The sequence below is a fragment of the Macrobrachium rosenbergii genome, chromosome 37 (assembly GCF_040412425.1).
Source record: "Macrobrachium rosenbergii isolate ZJJX-2024 chromosome 37, ASM4041242v1, whole genome shotgun sequence".
Lineage (NCBI taxonomy): Eukaryota > Metazoa > Arthropoda > Malacostraca > Decapoda > Palaemonidae > Macrobrachium > Macrobrachium rosenbergii.
Window position 1 is genome coordinate 30,999,037 of NC_089777.1, and position 16,962 is coordinate 31,015,998.

Consider the following 16,962-nt stretch of genomic DNA (forward strand, 5'->3'; position numbering starts at 1 on the left):
AAGGGCCAGCACGTCGCTTTAGGCTCGCCAGTTACACGCTGACAGTTAAACAATTAGCTCTGAATGGCGATGGTGTCGGGGAGTGAATAGGGGAGAGAGACTAAAATAGGAGAGGGGAGAGAGAGACGGAGAGGGTGAAATAAAACCACTGCGAGAGGGAAACAGGAGCGAATAAGGGTAATAGAGGCGGAGCTAAGTGGGGGGAAAAGGAGAGACAGATGGGGTTGAAGGAAAAAAGACAGGACGCAGCGGGACAGCAAGAAGTTGGGAAGGGGGGAAGATGAAGGACATACAGAATGAGAGAGAGAGAGAGAGAGAGAGAGAGAGAGAGAGAGAGAGAGAGAGAGAGAGAGAGAGACCAATGGAAGGTGACGACAGCCTGTGATATAATGGGGGCGAGGTCTCAGATGGTTCATTGCATATTGCATATTGCACGGGGGACAGATTGCAGAGCCGGAGAAGCGATCACTGTCAAGGGGGAGACAGAAGGGAGTTCTACTAGACAGTAAGAGGATAGGGGGCACATTGCATAGCGAGTAACGATTTCCTAATAGGAGAGAGAGAGAGAGAGAGAGAGAGAGAGAGAGAGAGAGAGAGAGAGAGAGAGAGAGAGCACGAAAGTACGAATCTAATGACAGGCGAAAACTATCATGCTCACATAGACATGCTAGATCACATACCGAGAACGAAGGCTCATTACAACTTTTTGTACTGTGAAACAAAAAAGAACTCCATATTAGAAATTAATTAAAAGTTCGGGTACTACCATTAAGGTAACACAGAATGTATATCTAGCAGACTAAGAAAGAAAAAAGTTCATTAAAATGTGGAAAAAATACTGGATTGGCATGAAATAAAAAGAAGTTTGTAATTATATACTGGCGGATAACTGTGGCTTGATGAAATTCCGTAAAGCTAGTAATATTGAGTTATGTTTCGTAGATATCGATGCTAACAGCAGAGGAATAAACCAAGAGAATATTATTCATATATTTATTAATTATAATCGTCTACATAAAAAAATACAAAAATTTACATTAAAACAGATCAGTAAGAAGTTAGCGATTTGAAAGAATAAGCAAAATTGTGCTTAAGACTCATAGCCATAGTTTCGAGCGATCAGCAGTATCCTGGTGTTTTCTGGAGAGAGAGAGAGAGAGAGAGAGAGAGAGAGAGAGAGAGAGAGAGAGAGAGAGAAGGGTAGAGAATAAGAAGAGGGCCGCTGGTCTCATTTCTTCTGATGGCCAGTTCTGGTCGAGCATATTAAGGAGATCATGTACCCCATTTTGTAAGAAACAATCTTCCTTATTCGGCCTTTTCTCTGTTTTCCTCTATTTCCTATTCTTTAGCGAGTCGGTCAGAATCTCGCCTCATGCTTGTTCTTATCTTTGTGTTTTTATTTGTTCATTGTACTGGCATTCTTATTTTATCCTTTATATGGGCAAATGGTTCATTATTTAATATCGGTTATGTATATTTTTTCATCATTAAGCAGTTTTCCCTAGCAGTGGGTGGCTCCCAGGAAAAGGCAAAATAGCAATCAATGCCACATTCTCACTTTTAAGAAGTGAATCAGTCGTTTCATGCGCCTACAAAGTTGGCTCATCAGCAGCACGTCGAACCACCCAATACATATCATTCATCTTTACCTTCAATTCCTTCTGAATTACCAAATGTTTTTCTTCTTAACAATGAAACAAACGCCTGATTAGCTGTAGGTCATGCCTCTCAAAGCTTTCTACTAAAATTTCTATGTCACTTGGTCCGCATGGATTAAGTCGGCCTTGTGCCACCCCGGGCACATCCCTTGGACATGGCATGGTGTGACAGGGAACAGAATGCCTCGTGTGGACCTTAGGACTCTGCCCAACTAACAGATACTGTCCTGCATCGATTCTTCTATCGTCATTTCTCGTGGCCCTACTTTTACACAGTATGGTTTGCCACCGTTATGAAATCGTATTTACCAAGAAATATCCCGCATGTTACCGAAATTTTGTCAACATCGACGGTAAGACTTTAAACTTATGTGCGCTGTTTACATAATATTTCCCTTTTTGTTTTTACTTAAATGTGTATTTCTACATTATTTGTATGTTCGACATTTACAATGTACCAACGTATGGAACTTTTTCCACTGTCTTTCCTTGACGATAAGCATAACTTGAACACGAGTTTTTAAGTCCATTTCACGACGTACCATATTCTATACTCTCTATATTTGCTTCAAAGCTAGTCCTTGCTAAGAATATCCTTTCGTGTGAATAAGATATTACTCAAGCCTCCCACGATATGATGTCATTCTTGGCCCGAAATGGAATGCTGTCGTCAAGGTAATTTTTTGCATTCCTTGCGACCGTTATGGTAATAACATTTACTTGTTTTCAGTTACAGACTAATTGTAAGTGCTAAGACTTCATCTTTTTTCCAATTGTTTTTAAATGATGTTTTCACTTATTTTAAAACTTCTTTTTTTTTTACAAGTAAATAACTTCACTCCTCATGTTTTCTCTCGATGTCAGCAAGCTTAAGATGGATCACTGCAGATGCAGAATATAATGTTGACCCCCACCTCTCTCTCTCTCTCTCTCTCTCTCTCTCTCTCTCTCTCTCTCTCTCTCTGTTATTTCCTCTTTCTCTTTCTCCTGCTGCTGGTCTCCTCTTCTCTTTGTCGGGCTCTCCCTTTCTCCTTGTCCTTCTATAACGTCGCCGTTGGCAGCTGTCGTCTGGCCAAACACCCCAACTTTAGGGGGAAACAGCAGCAGCAGGTTCGGTCGCGAGGAGTTTAAGATCCCACCAGATATCTACAGTTTCAAACTTTTAACTTTTCTCTCGAATGGAATAAAAGATAAAAAAAGGAAGAAAGGGGGAGAGAGGGGAAAGTGGCGGTGGGAAGGAGAGAATTGGAATGTGAAAAAATAAGTGCGATAAGAAAGTCCCGACAACTGGTCCAGAAGGTGGACTTCAAATGTAAAATGGACGTCGCCTAAGGACGAATCGTTCTACTTATTCTATTATTCAAGTTGGGGAGAGGAAGGGAAGAAAGGGGAGGAGAAGGAAAAGGAACTGAGAGGTGGAGAAAAAGGGGATTCATGTCAGGGTAAATTATTTACTTCTATTAACTTGATTATATAATTTATACGGAAATATGACTGACGGACTGAAGGCCAGAGCTCACGCGTGAGCGTTTTTGCTAATGAACAAATTCGTGTTTATTAATCTACATTATAATCATTTGCATCTATTGCAGAAAAGTGACGTTTTAGGACGGACTGATTAAAACATTTTTTCCTTTAATCACACACCCCTGCTTAGTATTCACCACGAAAAAATAACGCAGCTTATTATGGACACTTAACGAAAAGTATGTCCCGATTTCTGAAACGCGAGAAATCCACTGAAATTGACTTCTGCAAAATACTGACAGGAAACCGGATTAATATTCAAGAGAATATACAGGGATGAGGGTGTAGACATCCTGAAAAAAAAGTCACCCTATTCTGCACGTCATTATTTCCCCAAATTTGCATAAAAACAGTTGACACCGTGTGACATGGACTGAGGGTGAGGAGGAGGCTGTCGCGCCGCGGAAGAAGAAGAAGATAGGACAGAAAATTAGCATGACAATCGACGTGTCTGTTCCATCAACTGATTTGATAAACAACTTGGTATCGTTTATCGGAGCGTATTTCCCAGTGGAGATGTTCTGTGGACGTTGTTCAACGAAGCATTCGGCGTTTACTGTATGGACAACGACGTATCAGTTATACATCTTTCGGATTTGGGACGCCATAGGTTTTCGCGCTTGATCCACGTTGAAAAAAATAAAATAAAATAAAACCGTGAAAGTATTTTATCTTACTTTTTTTGAGTTCTAATTTTTTTTTTCATTTATCGACAATCTATTTTTGGAAGCATTAAGGTGTTCGATGGCTTACTTCATGTGAACGTGTGCACTCTTAATAATAGTATATTTTTTTATACAAACTACGTTTATAACGTGTAAATAACAATATTTTTCGATACAACTAGGTCATGGTGTATGACTAACACTACTACTCAATACAACCATCTTGATTTTTGTTCAAATTACTTGCAATGTATTTCAGAAGAATTAGGTCACAGTACTGTAAACGAAATATCGCTCAGTTCACTTTATAAATGGTTGCTGTCAATGACTTATGATGTGAAAACATACTGGAAGGTCTTAGTGCATATCATGGAAGGAAGAGCCAACGGCCGCTGATATTGTGACGCCATGTTGATATTTCATAGTTCACTTCTTACACAGAAATAGCAACCAATCGCTAATCTACTAAGAAGAATGGAATTGATCCTAAAATAATAAACATGCTGTTATCTCATATTATTCTGACTGTGCTTTCGTCATATCAATGTGATAAAATAAAAAAAAAAAAAAGCCTGTTAACCATCTAATACTTCCATGTTACACGTAGTGGTAGCAATGCCTTTAATATTGCAAGATCCTGTCAAGTTGAAGATTATATAATACTCTCTTTGCGCATGCGTGTAGAGATCATTTTACGTTAATTCATCACCACATAAATTCACAACTCTGAAACAGTTTTATACAATTACTCAATACGAGGGAATTGGTTTCATACAAATGCGTTATTTTCACTTTGGCCCTGGTGTTATTAAAGTTGAAGTCTGATACGACAATGGATATGATAATAATGATAATAATAATAATAATAATAATAATAATAATAATAATAATAATAATAATAATAATAATAATAATAATAATATTCTGTAAGCCAGCTTGCGGTTATAAATATTGCATAGATGTACCTCTTGCTTCATTCGCCTTTAGAGTATGACATGAAGCTCTGTACCGAAACGTCAAGGATCAAATAAACTTTGGACAGCTGCTGTAAGATTTCTGCTGCTACAAATAATAATAATAATAATAATAATAATAATAATAATAATAATAATAATAATAATAATAATAATAATAATAATAATAATTATTATTATTATTATTATTATTATTATTATTATTATTATTACCTATAATTAAAAACTAATACGCATTCCTGAAGAAATAACAGATTACGCTAATAAAAAGTGTAAATAAGGCTAAAGATCTTGAGACGCACCACTGAACAAACATTCAACCACCTCACCCGCACCTTGGGAGATCCCCCTTTTAAATTAATTAAGACTCAAATTAATTAACATTATCTACACACCCACGTCGAGGTGTCAGACCTTGAAAGCATCGAGGCGCGACCGGGGGAATTTTAATTCGGGGAAAATGTTATTTAGCGATTCCGAAGGGGAGATGGCCCAGGCACCCTTACTCCCCCCTCCCCCCCTCAAAAAAAAAAAAGAACCTTGGAGGCTGCGATGGGGAAGGCGGCGGTATGCAAAGTAGCTTCATCTCGTCTTAATCACCATAATGCCTAGATGTCCCTTTCCTTCTTCCGTCCTCTCCCCATCCCCCCTCCCCCGTCTCCCCGTCTACCCTGTCATTTATGACAGAACCTGTCGTTCATCCATGGGTGGATTTATCTCTTCTGGTGATGGAGAAAATCTGTTCATTTTCGAGTTATCACAAGTTGCTTATCAATACCGGTATTAAAAATATTCGAAATGTTAAAGCATCAAAATTCTATAAACTTTTGATTATTAAAACCTCTTTTCCCACGGTAAAATCAAGGAAATATCGGATTAAAAAGATTCCTTATTGTGTCAGTACCGAAATATTTTATACGGGTATTATATTACACTGACATGAAAGTTTGATTATAATCAAAACATTGTCCGCACATTATAAATCCAATAAAACATATCGGCACATCCTTCTCGCACTGCAAAGAATTCGCACACCGTGTTCGGTCAATACACCAATTGCGCCATTACGTGTCCGTCCTCAATGAAGGAGTCGAAACCTGGCATACAGCAAATAAATAACTTTTTCAATTTGGTCACAACCATTTCCCTTATTTACGATTAGGTAGGTCCCGCGAGTCTAGCGCCGGGTAAAATCGTAAGCACCCACGGAAATGCTCCGACGAAACAAATCGATTCCTTTTCCCGTTAAAGAGTTCGATTCCACAGCACACACCTCCCCCCTCCCCCCGCCACTTCGGCCGCTAATGCTACGTTTAAGGGGGGAGGAACGTCTATAGATTGACGCGTTAGCAGAAGTATTTATTATTGGGTTCTGAATCCATTCGCGTCACAGGGATGAAAATAAACATCGATAAACATTGAACGTGGAATATCTCACGAAAGATCTTTCTTTTTTTTTTAAATACCACTACAGAATATTCAATTGCAGCCTAAAATAGGGTTCTCTCAATCGTCTTCGCTAACACAACCAATAACATCAGCATTGCTTCCGTTTTAACGCAAGAAATACTATTTTTACTTATTTTTCTTTTGCAATACCGTTGCAGAACATAAAACAGGAAGCTAACTAGAAGTTTTACTCCTATGTAAATATACGCTACAACAACCAATAACATCAGCATTGCCTGCGCCTTATTGTAAGAAATGCAAATGTCCCGATATGAATATTTATGAGTTGATATTGTGTACTCGAGTTTTTTTTTCTGCACGTCGTATGTTAATTTGGGCCGGATGGAAGTGGGTAAGATATCTGATATATATCTTTGGCGTGTAAAAGTATTATGTATGCGTGTATATCGTTCCCCATTATTATTGTGCGACATTACCACATGCATATTTATGTATTTGTTTATGCGAATGCGATTAAAATGTCGGAGAAAAAGATAAGAGTGAATTTAGCCAATGTAATGCAAACTAAGTTAAACTGACTAATCGATAGGTTTTGAGTAGAAATAATCGAAAGTTTTCGCAGCACAAAAAAAAAAAAAAAAAAAATTCTCTAAGCTTCCGCACAACTAATAAAAACCTCATAAACACAATACTAGAGACGGATGCCAAAGGAAGAAGACTAAGATAATTATAGACAAAGGAAACAGAAAACGCTAATGAAGACATCAGGCAGGAAGTCGGAAATAAGACGTGATAGGTGCGTAACGGAAAAAAAAGGGGGTGAACGAGTGTTACGATAAACACAATGATCGCATATAGCCTCTTTCCTCATTGATTTGCTTATACCGAGCCCACTGCCTTGTGGGAGGAGAAGGAGAAATTGCACCATTTCAAAATTCGAGGGTATAATAAAATTTGGATCTGGAAAATACTAACGTGATGAAGCGTGCCATACATACCACATACCTTCATACATGCACATATATACGTATATAAATAAAATTTATATATATAAAAATATTATATATATATATATATATATATATATAATATATATATATATATATATAATATATATATATATATATATATATAATATATATATATATATATATATATATATATATATATATATATATATATATATATATATATATATATATATATATATATATATATATACACACACACAAGGTGGCTCCTGAGAATAACTACTATATGCTTACTGACACATTCATACATCAACTGTTGAACCGTGGATGGAGCCCCTACGCAAAATACTTGCATACCTTAGCCAGTTAATAATGCACTTACCCTTATATCTCTTTCACAACACCTATACAGCAGTTTCTAGGTCTTGCTCTTCTTCTCCATCCTTATGCTTCAGAGCTGGATAGTCTTTTCCACTAAATAATCATCCTGTATTCTCCTATTCATTCCTTTCCCTAAAGCCAACATTTTGAACAATTCTAAAATATCTCCTACTTTTTCAGTCTGTCAGTTCATACATTACATATACTACACAAACAATCCATCTGTACAGCTGCCACATCTTTTTATTTTCATTCACATGATTAATATCCACATTTAAATTCCATAAAGTTGAATAAGCTCAACAGTCTTCATTGCTTTCAAACTTTAGCTTTCCTAGACTCTCAAAGTCTTCTCACACACACCCTGCTACCTTCCTTGCTTAGTCTATTCAGTGACTTGCATTTTTGTTCATCCTATCGTCACTAATTGTATTTACTGCCAAATAACCGATGCGGATCAATTGCTTCCGTTTTTCCGCTGTCCATATTTTGAGCCATCATTCGATCTTCTGGTTGTTTCCATTTACCCCTTTAGCCTTAATTTTGCTCCCATTTACTTGGACCAGTTATCGTTTGTTAAAAACTTTTTATAATATTGTGCAGTTTTTATCACGATCCCCAATCAAAACTGTACCATCTGCAAACATCAGCCATTTCGTAGTCCATTCAGGACCCAGTTTCTTATCCAATAAGTATTACACCTGAGATATCGAGGATTCCTCAAAAAACAAAATATGATTAACCACAAGAATAATAACTCCTTAAAGACGGTATAAATTCTATTTTCTAATGTTCTTAAAATAAAACTAATACAACAACTAAACTACTTCTCTTCGTAAAAAACTTACGGCAAGGAGCTGTTGATGCCGTAGGAATTCGGAAAGCTGCCAGACGGTATAACCGTTTGTTACCATAAGAATCTGCAGAGCGTTACGAATGATAAGAAGCCCTTCAGATATGATAAACCACTGGAAACACTAAGGAAAGACTCCTGATCACAAACCTAGGAAGAGTTCAACTGGTACATTCGTCTTCCATCGAACCCTCTGTTTATTGACAATCACAAGCGTGCTGAAACAACTGTTCTTGCGATGACGACACAGCCGTTGGGTAATTTACCCAAGGTCCATTGTTTACTGATTCAGAGAAGGGTGGGGCAATGCCATATAGTTCTAAATATTTACTCACGCCATCGGTGTATGAATGAACAAGGATTTGTGCACTTGACCGTCACATCTTGTCATTTTGATGTATTGCGAAATTTTTTTGTGAGCAGACTTACGGTTTTTATGCAGTTGCTAGCCCCTTGCTCTTTTTAACATTTATTTTGACCAGTAGTTAATTCACTGCTAATGTCAACAAAGGTAGTACAAACAGTTTTCAGTGGCCCCCAACTTCTCCATTATTCTAACCTGGAACCTTTAGCTAGGAAAGCGAGAAGGCTACTGATAACAGAATGACGATTATGGACAAATTTAATATATATATATATATATATATATATATATATATATATATATATATATATATATATATATATGTGTGTGTGTGTGTGTGTGTGTGTATACGTTATATAATATATATATATATATATATATATATATATATATATATATATATATATATATATATACATATACACACACATATATATACACTTAAATTCACCAGCCAGTTTGGTAAGGAAATATCGAAAGAGAAGATACATAACGAATTTATCATCCTTTCAGGACCGTGAAAACAAAAAAGCTGAAGATAGTCTGAAATGCTATGGATTTTGGAAGTGGTTGACTGAATGAATACTAGCACTTGGAGAGAAGGATTAAAGGATGTGGATAGTGTGTGAGAGTGATGATGAGGTTTCGAATGCAGTTATGTGGCTGAAGAGAAATTACCTGAGAAAAAATAGAAAAAGAAGGAAGTCAGTCAAAAGCAATCATGGGAAATTAATTAGAACTTATAACTGAACATTTAGGTAAGAATGTTTGAGGTAGACGTTACTGAGAGAATATCAAGATAGAGGACTTTGGTATGCTAGCTTAATCTATGATTTTCTCTCTCTCTCTCTCTCTCTCTCTCCTAGCAGCCGTCTCTTATTACATTCTGCCCATTACGTAACCCTTACCCATTTCCCTTTATATGATAATGAGGCACTGGGATAGATGTTTGGATGTAGAGGACTAAGGGGGCTAATTTATCTGGAATTTAAAAGGCATTGGTAACAATCAGATTAATTTATTTACCTAGATTTTCTAATAAAACATTTTAAAGGCTACATGTAAGAAAAAGTCCTTTCAATAACATACAAACTGTATTCTTAACGAGTTGCCTACATTTTTATTTCTATAGCATCTCAATAAAGATAAAGGGCTTAGCGTGATTACTTATGTAATATCACCCTATTGACATAGAGAGAGAGAGAGAGAGAGAGAGAGAGAGAGAGAGAGAGAGAGAGAGAGAGAGAGAGAGAGAGAGAGTGGCCTACATACAGGTGTTATACACGAACTCACACCTGCCTAGGGAGATAAACATATAATCATGTTAGAAAACACTAACACTGACTGACGTGCGGACTTCAGTAACATTTTATTATTATTTCAGAAATAACGTGACTATTATTTGGCGGTGACTCATTTTAGAAAATGTACAGAATTAATTATAATAATAAAACAAATCTTTTGTAAACGAGTTAAGTTTCCTGGTGAAATCGTATGTTTCACGGCATTTTCGTTTTTGAATACGTGTTTCCCATATAATGCATCAGATTTTAGTATATATGTTTCTCATATAATGCATCAGATTTTAGTATATATGTTTCCCATATAATGCATAAGATTTGAGTATATATGTTTCCCATATAATACATCAGATTTTTTTATGTTTCCCATACAATGCATCAGATTTGTCTCCCATATAATGCATCAGATTTTTGTACCTATGTTTCCCATATAATGCATCAGATTTTTGTATCTGTTTTCCATATAATGCAGCAGATTTTGTATATATGTTTCCCATACAATACATCAGATTTTCATATATATGTTTCCCATATAATACAGACAAAATCCTAGCGAATTCTGTAATGCGAACATATACCCGGACAAAACTTTCCCGATGTTTACTTTTAACTTCAGACTAAGGAATTAAATCCTGAAAGATCAAGTCTGGTTTCCCGTCAGATCTGAATGAATGACCAAGTATCACTTTATCACCCGGTGGCAAAAATCCTGCAATTCGGATTTACTTCCCAGAAGTCAGTCGCCTTATATCGCTGTCCGTTTAGCCCCCTGCTGCGCCCGTGTGAGAACGCTTAAACAACTCTCCTCCTCCTCCTCCCCTCCCTCCCCCTCCCGAGGGTCTTCACACAAGCCAGTCAATTGTGCTATCATCGCCATCACCATCGAGGGGACTTTTTCACCATTCATAATCCTGTCTCATTAGTCTTAAGAGCGTCTATTAACGCCATTTGCACCTAATTTCTATCTTACCATCTCAACGGGGGCCACCGAAGCGCCAGACCGGAACTTCGGTAATTCGCCAATGAATACGTTCGCAGTAGGAGACCGTTTTTTTTTTCCATAAAGCAGTTTCCTTTTTTTTCTTTTTCTTATTTTTCTTGAAGATCGCGGAACGTTTTGGAAGCCTGAATGCATGTGATACGGACGACGCGTAATGCGATCGCAAATAGAGAAACTTAATGGATTATTTAGCATGACATTACGTTAGAATAAAAGGACAAGATTTTAAAATTCTGTATACAAACGACATTACTACTACGGTTGATGGGCATACGTATACAGGAGCCCTATAGCCTATAGTAAAAGAGTAGTATACAAGGTGGTAATGGCGTGATATCGCTATCAGGAGTTACATCTCTCTACACATATCTGCTTTTTCCGTCATCTGCCTTTAACACCTGTCACATTTATTCTTTTTTTTTTTTCTCCCCGATGCTCTTTTATTACCCGAGGGACACGTTTCACTCTAACCTCGTTACATCGAAGCGGATTTTTCTTCCCATGCGAAAATCCACCCCAGGAGGCTGGCTGCCTTCGGGGCCGCCCTTCGGGTACCGACCGAGAGGGTTTTATCCGCTGGAAGATTGTGTGGTGTGTTCGGAGGTGTGCGAGGGTTGCGTGCTGCTGCACTGCGAACCCATCCTATCCAAGGCCCCTGGAACAGCCCCACGGGGGAGAGGACGGGGTGGGAGGGGAGGGACGGTGTCAGGGTAAGGGAAGGGGGGAGGGGAGGGGCATTCAGGATATGGGTTGCAATAAGAGGGGAGGAGTACTTAACGGGAATGTCTCAAAACTGATGTCTCATTCGCTCGAATATAAGAGAGAGAGAGAGAGAGAGAGAGAGAGAGAGAGAGAGAGAGAGAGAGAGAGACGGATCGGTCCCCAGCACTCGCCTTGTATCGCTGACATTAAAATAATGCAAGATATTTTTACGACTGGCGAAAACAAGAATAATGCATTTGGTCGTGTGTTGTCCCCGGGCCACGACCAGCGTTCTCCGATACTGTTCTAATCAACGACACAAACCGATACCAAAACATGACAGAGAACGTCCAGCGCATAAAAGAAAAAACTGAACAAAGCAACATCCTCTACATAATGCCTGAGAGAGAGAGAGAGAGAGAGAGAGAGAGAGAGAGAGAGAGAGAGAGAGAGAGAGAGAGAGAGAGAGAGATCGACATCTTTCAATCATCGCAGTGGCAGAACCCCGATTAAAACAGACCGAGACACGGCTGAACAGGCCACATCATTACCCACATTGGGGGCTGCAATTCGAGGTATATAAACGAGCAGCCATAGCTTACGCCTCCTGAGTAAACAGTGCCCTCTACGGAGTTGAATACCAAGGAGGCTCGCTGCGGACGAAGATAGGGGATCCAGTAGCGTGTATAAACGATCCGGGCCTATTGAGGAGAATATTGTTTCCTCCAAGAGCCTAATATCGTCTGTATAGAGTCTCCAATGTCTATAGATGACGTCAATGAGGCGATGTGAGCCGCATAAAGGAGCCAGTGTCACACGCCACCAATACTGTGTGTCTTCCTCTACGTAAACTCTAATGGAGCTCATTCATTTGGGACCCCTTTATTACGGTTATGCTGAAACTGAGACAACACAGGCATCTTGCTTGTGTAACTAAATATGCCTACTGTAAACATACTCAATAAATATATATATATATATATATATATATATATATATATATATATATATATATATATATATATATATATATATATATATATATGTGTGTGTGTGTGTGTGTGTGTGTGTGTGTGTGTGTGTGTGTGTGTGTGTGTGTGCGCGTTTGTATTTAAAATGTGATTGTTCCCTATATTTGTATATTTCCTTGTATTCAAGCGTAAAAGTCGACTATGTACGATAAACCCTTTCTCTTAAAACATCTTTCTATTTACCAAAAGATAACATTCGGTCTTACTGGTACACATAATTTTACAACGTATGGTTCTTTATTAATGACTTGAAGAAATGAGGATGAGAAAACATTGCATTCAGTTCCACTGCTTTTATTTGCATCAAGAAAATTACTTCTCTGTTTACACATATGAATGTATGATTATACATTGTCCTGTACGCTGCTAAATATTTTCCTTAATATAGGCTTGAGTTACACATTAGCACAGTCTTCATTTATAGTATCGTACATTTTTAAATATTTTCATTCGCATTTATATGTATGTAAGCATGCGTGATACCTTCTCACGTATGATCTCGTTTACACGCGCGTATGGATATGAAAAATCCCTTTAAATTAAGCAAACTAGATGTTAAATGCAGATTTAGTTAAACGAAGTTTTGAAACAACAAACCCGAAATAAAAAAAAAAAAAAGACGAAAGCCGGTCGCGCCGTAGAAAATAAGATAAAAAAATGCGTAAAAAAGAAACTAATATGTGCTTCATTTGTGGTAATTGATCCATCTCATTTGCATACCACATTATAAAATGTGGCTGGTTAATATGCGACCGGTGTCCCTGTTCGTCACATTAAGGCATACCTGGAGGGATTCGGGAGGAGGGGAGGGCGGGAATGAGGGGCGGGGGATGATGGGGGGGGAGGGGGAGAGGGAGCCTCCAGGGAGGACATAACCGTTGCCAGACATGTCGCACACCGCTAATTAAAATGGTGGAGACCGCCAGAGGTACTAAGGCCGTTGGAAGACCGATACACCAAAATGCAAACACCGGACTGGGCTGCAGTTTAATGCTGGAGTGTTATGGTGAAACTTTAGCATACAACAAATTCTTATTTTTCTTCCTGTTACTGCAGTGCGAGAGACATAACGATATCTCCCTTCAGAACAATGGTAGTGAGGAGACTTGACGGAAATTGATTGCTTAAATTAGCTGTCTCCTCACTGACGCTGATCCATTGATATCTCCATTTACTGCAATGGGATGGATGATTATTGACTAAAAGTGCGTGGCTGAACTCATTTCTCTTGATATCCGTGGACTTATTGGTTCAAGAATTAAATATTTCAACACCTGGAAATCTCGGAAGGATATCTTTTCAGTTTACTGATTGCTTAATTTCACCCACTCCACAAGGATGATTGTCTCTGCTACAAGTTAATTTTATCTGAAATACGCGAGATCTCGATTATGTACAGGAATTTCTTTTAACCCTTTGCAATTCAAAGAAATACAAATTTAATTACTATTACATATATGAACGTTTTTACGAGCTGTAGATTTGAGTCCTGGTACTGAAACGTAGCCCTCTTAAACTGGAGTAGAAATTTAAATGCTAAATTATAAGTCGATAAAATAAGAGCACTGAATGACCGATTTGAGAAATTTTTCAGTTTTAACATTCGAACGGTTAGGCGTTTATTGCACCTTGCAGTGAGTTAGTGGATTTTCCAACGGTACTTACGCTTCAGATCTTCGAAATAAGGAACGGATTTTGACAGAAATCACTTGTCTTGGCCACGGTGTTGGAGTTTTCATAAATGGCTAATATCACAACTCCTTTGTGGCTCAGATATAAAACCAAAACATCATCTCTTATTCTCCTTGACTTTTGAAGGTTTTTTCTGTTGACAAATCATCTTCGGGTGAATACTCCTGGTTCCATGTGCTTTTAAACACCAGGTGATGTCAAAGGAAGAAAAGCACATGAATTTTCGTAGCGTTACTTCTATTTTCATCACATGTTTAAGCCTCCGTTAACTTTAACCTTACTACTGTTAAAAGATCATGATACCCGACGTGTCACTTTTCGGTTCGTATCCGAATGAAAACAAACCTTGCAATTTATGTTTAGGCAAATTAAGGCTAAAGAAAAATGAGGCAACGATTTGTCACCATACCGTAACTTGACACCCATTTTTATGAAAAAAGGAGACCACTGAGTTGTGTAATAATTCACGAACCTGCGTAAGATTATTTGAAATTTGATATACCGTCTGCGTAACTGGCGTAGTTTGGCACGTCTCATGAAAACATCCAAGGCCATAAACTCAGCGCACTCACAATACGGCAGACGTTATGCCCACTTGATCTTAATACGGCCATAAAAGTCGTGTACGCCGTGATACATGGCATGGCAAGAATTAAATGAGAGAGAGAGAGAGAGAGAGAGAGAGAGAGAGAGAGAGAGAGAGAGAGAGAGTCTTTAATTGAAGCTTTAGCTTGATTTTTATTCGATTTTTCCATACGAAGCTTTCAGACCATCAGTACTGGCGTTAGCTTTGGTTAGTACTCTCTCTCTCTCTCTCTCTCTCTCACTTAGAACCAGCCTCTTCTTTTACTCTTTTTCCCTCGTTTCCTTCATAACACTCCTCTCTTCCTCTTTCCCTCGTCCCTTGATCTCCTCTCCGGCGTGAGCATCAAAACAAAACCCAGAGAGTGACTGACGCATTTGCCAGAAATCCAATTTCCCAGACAGCAAAGGAGGAGGAGGAGGAGAGGGAAAAGTCTTTTAATTGAATGCTGGCACACATATTTTTTGACACAGCGAAACACTCTAATAATTTCGAGTCATCGGTCAAAGCGGCTGAATCATCACAAGAAGGGCAATATATGACTCGAGGGGAATCCGGACCACTTCATAATGGCGGTCCCTTCCCCCTTCATTTTTTTATCATCTTCTGTTTATTTTATAGTATTGGGCCCATTACGAAAAGGCCTCTTTATCCCTTTACTCTTTCCTCCCCCCCCTCCCCTCCCCACCACGTTATAGTGGTCTTTATTGCCTCTTTCGTTTAAGGGTCATTTGTATACAGTTCCAACTTAAGATTTACACGATTTTTATTCAGTCCGAATCTTGGTGGGTTGTTTTTCTCCCCTCTGAAGAATTTACATCTGGGTATTATGGCGAATCGGGAAGCATTCTTTCCAGCCGGTCTTTTACAGTACGAGCTGACTTTTAACAAATTCATATTATTATATAATTTTATTTGGGTCAAAAATTCAATTTCCTGTTTTGGTTTATTTTCGAAAAGAGAAACTCATCATGTTTTAAATCAGAATGTCTGCAAGTGTTGTTTCGTTGTTGATAAACTTAGATTCATATATCGTTTTTATTAGTAACACGTGTACACCTACAAAGATACAGACATTATTTTAATACACACACATATATATGTGTATACTTTATATATTTATATATATATATATATATATATATATATATATATATATATATATATATATATATATATATATATATATATATATATATATATATATATATATATATATATATATATATATAGAGAGAGAGAGAGAGAGAGAGAGAGAGAGAGAGAGAGAGAGAGAGAGAGAGAGAGAGAGAGAGAGAGAGTTAACTAAAACATTTAACCCAAAATTCAATATAACATATAATAGTACGCAAGACGACCGAAATCCCTACCTCTTCCAAACCGCCCTTGGAAAGGGGGAAGGGGGTGTTGGGGGGGGGAGAGATAATCGAAGATCGATACCAGATGATGACACATAACGACCGAACAATGTATAGCATAATCCTCTCTGGATATGAACGTTGACTCGCTTGCTATTTTGATCATTTCCTATGGAGATGTGACACACCGAGTTTCGATATTAGTAATGTAACGGAGGCGTCGAGAACCTCCACAGTTGTAACGCCAGTTTGTCGTATTAAATCTAATTGGTCCTTCAACTGGTCCGATTGGAGACATCATTTATAGTCTGTCAATCACTGGGTTTTGAAGAGATGAAGAGCAGAATCATGAATATTACAATTTCCATGAGAGAGAGAGAGAGAGAGAGAGAGAGAGAGAGAGAGAGAGAGAGAGAGAGAGAGAGAGAGAGAGTCATGGTGATGAACGGTGTAATGTTAGTGGTTACTTGTAATGACGTGTTTAAGAGAAAA

At 38.0% G+C, this 16,962-nt stretch overlaps 1 protein-coding gene across 2 annotated transcripts in view; it reads left to right on the forward strand.

Moving 5' to 3' along the window:
* Window positions 1-16,962, forward strand: part of LOC136825445 (homeobox protein araucan-like) — a 186,495-nt gene that overhangs the window by 49,760 nt on the left and 119,773 nt on the right. The gene's annotated exons all lie outside the window — the stretch shown is intronic.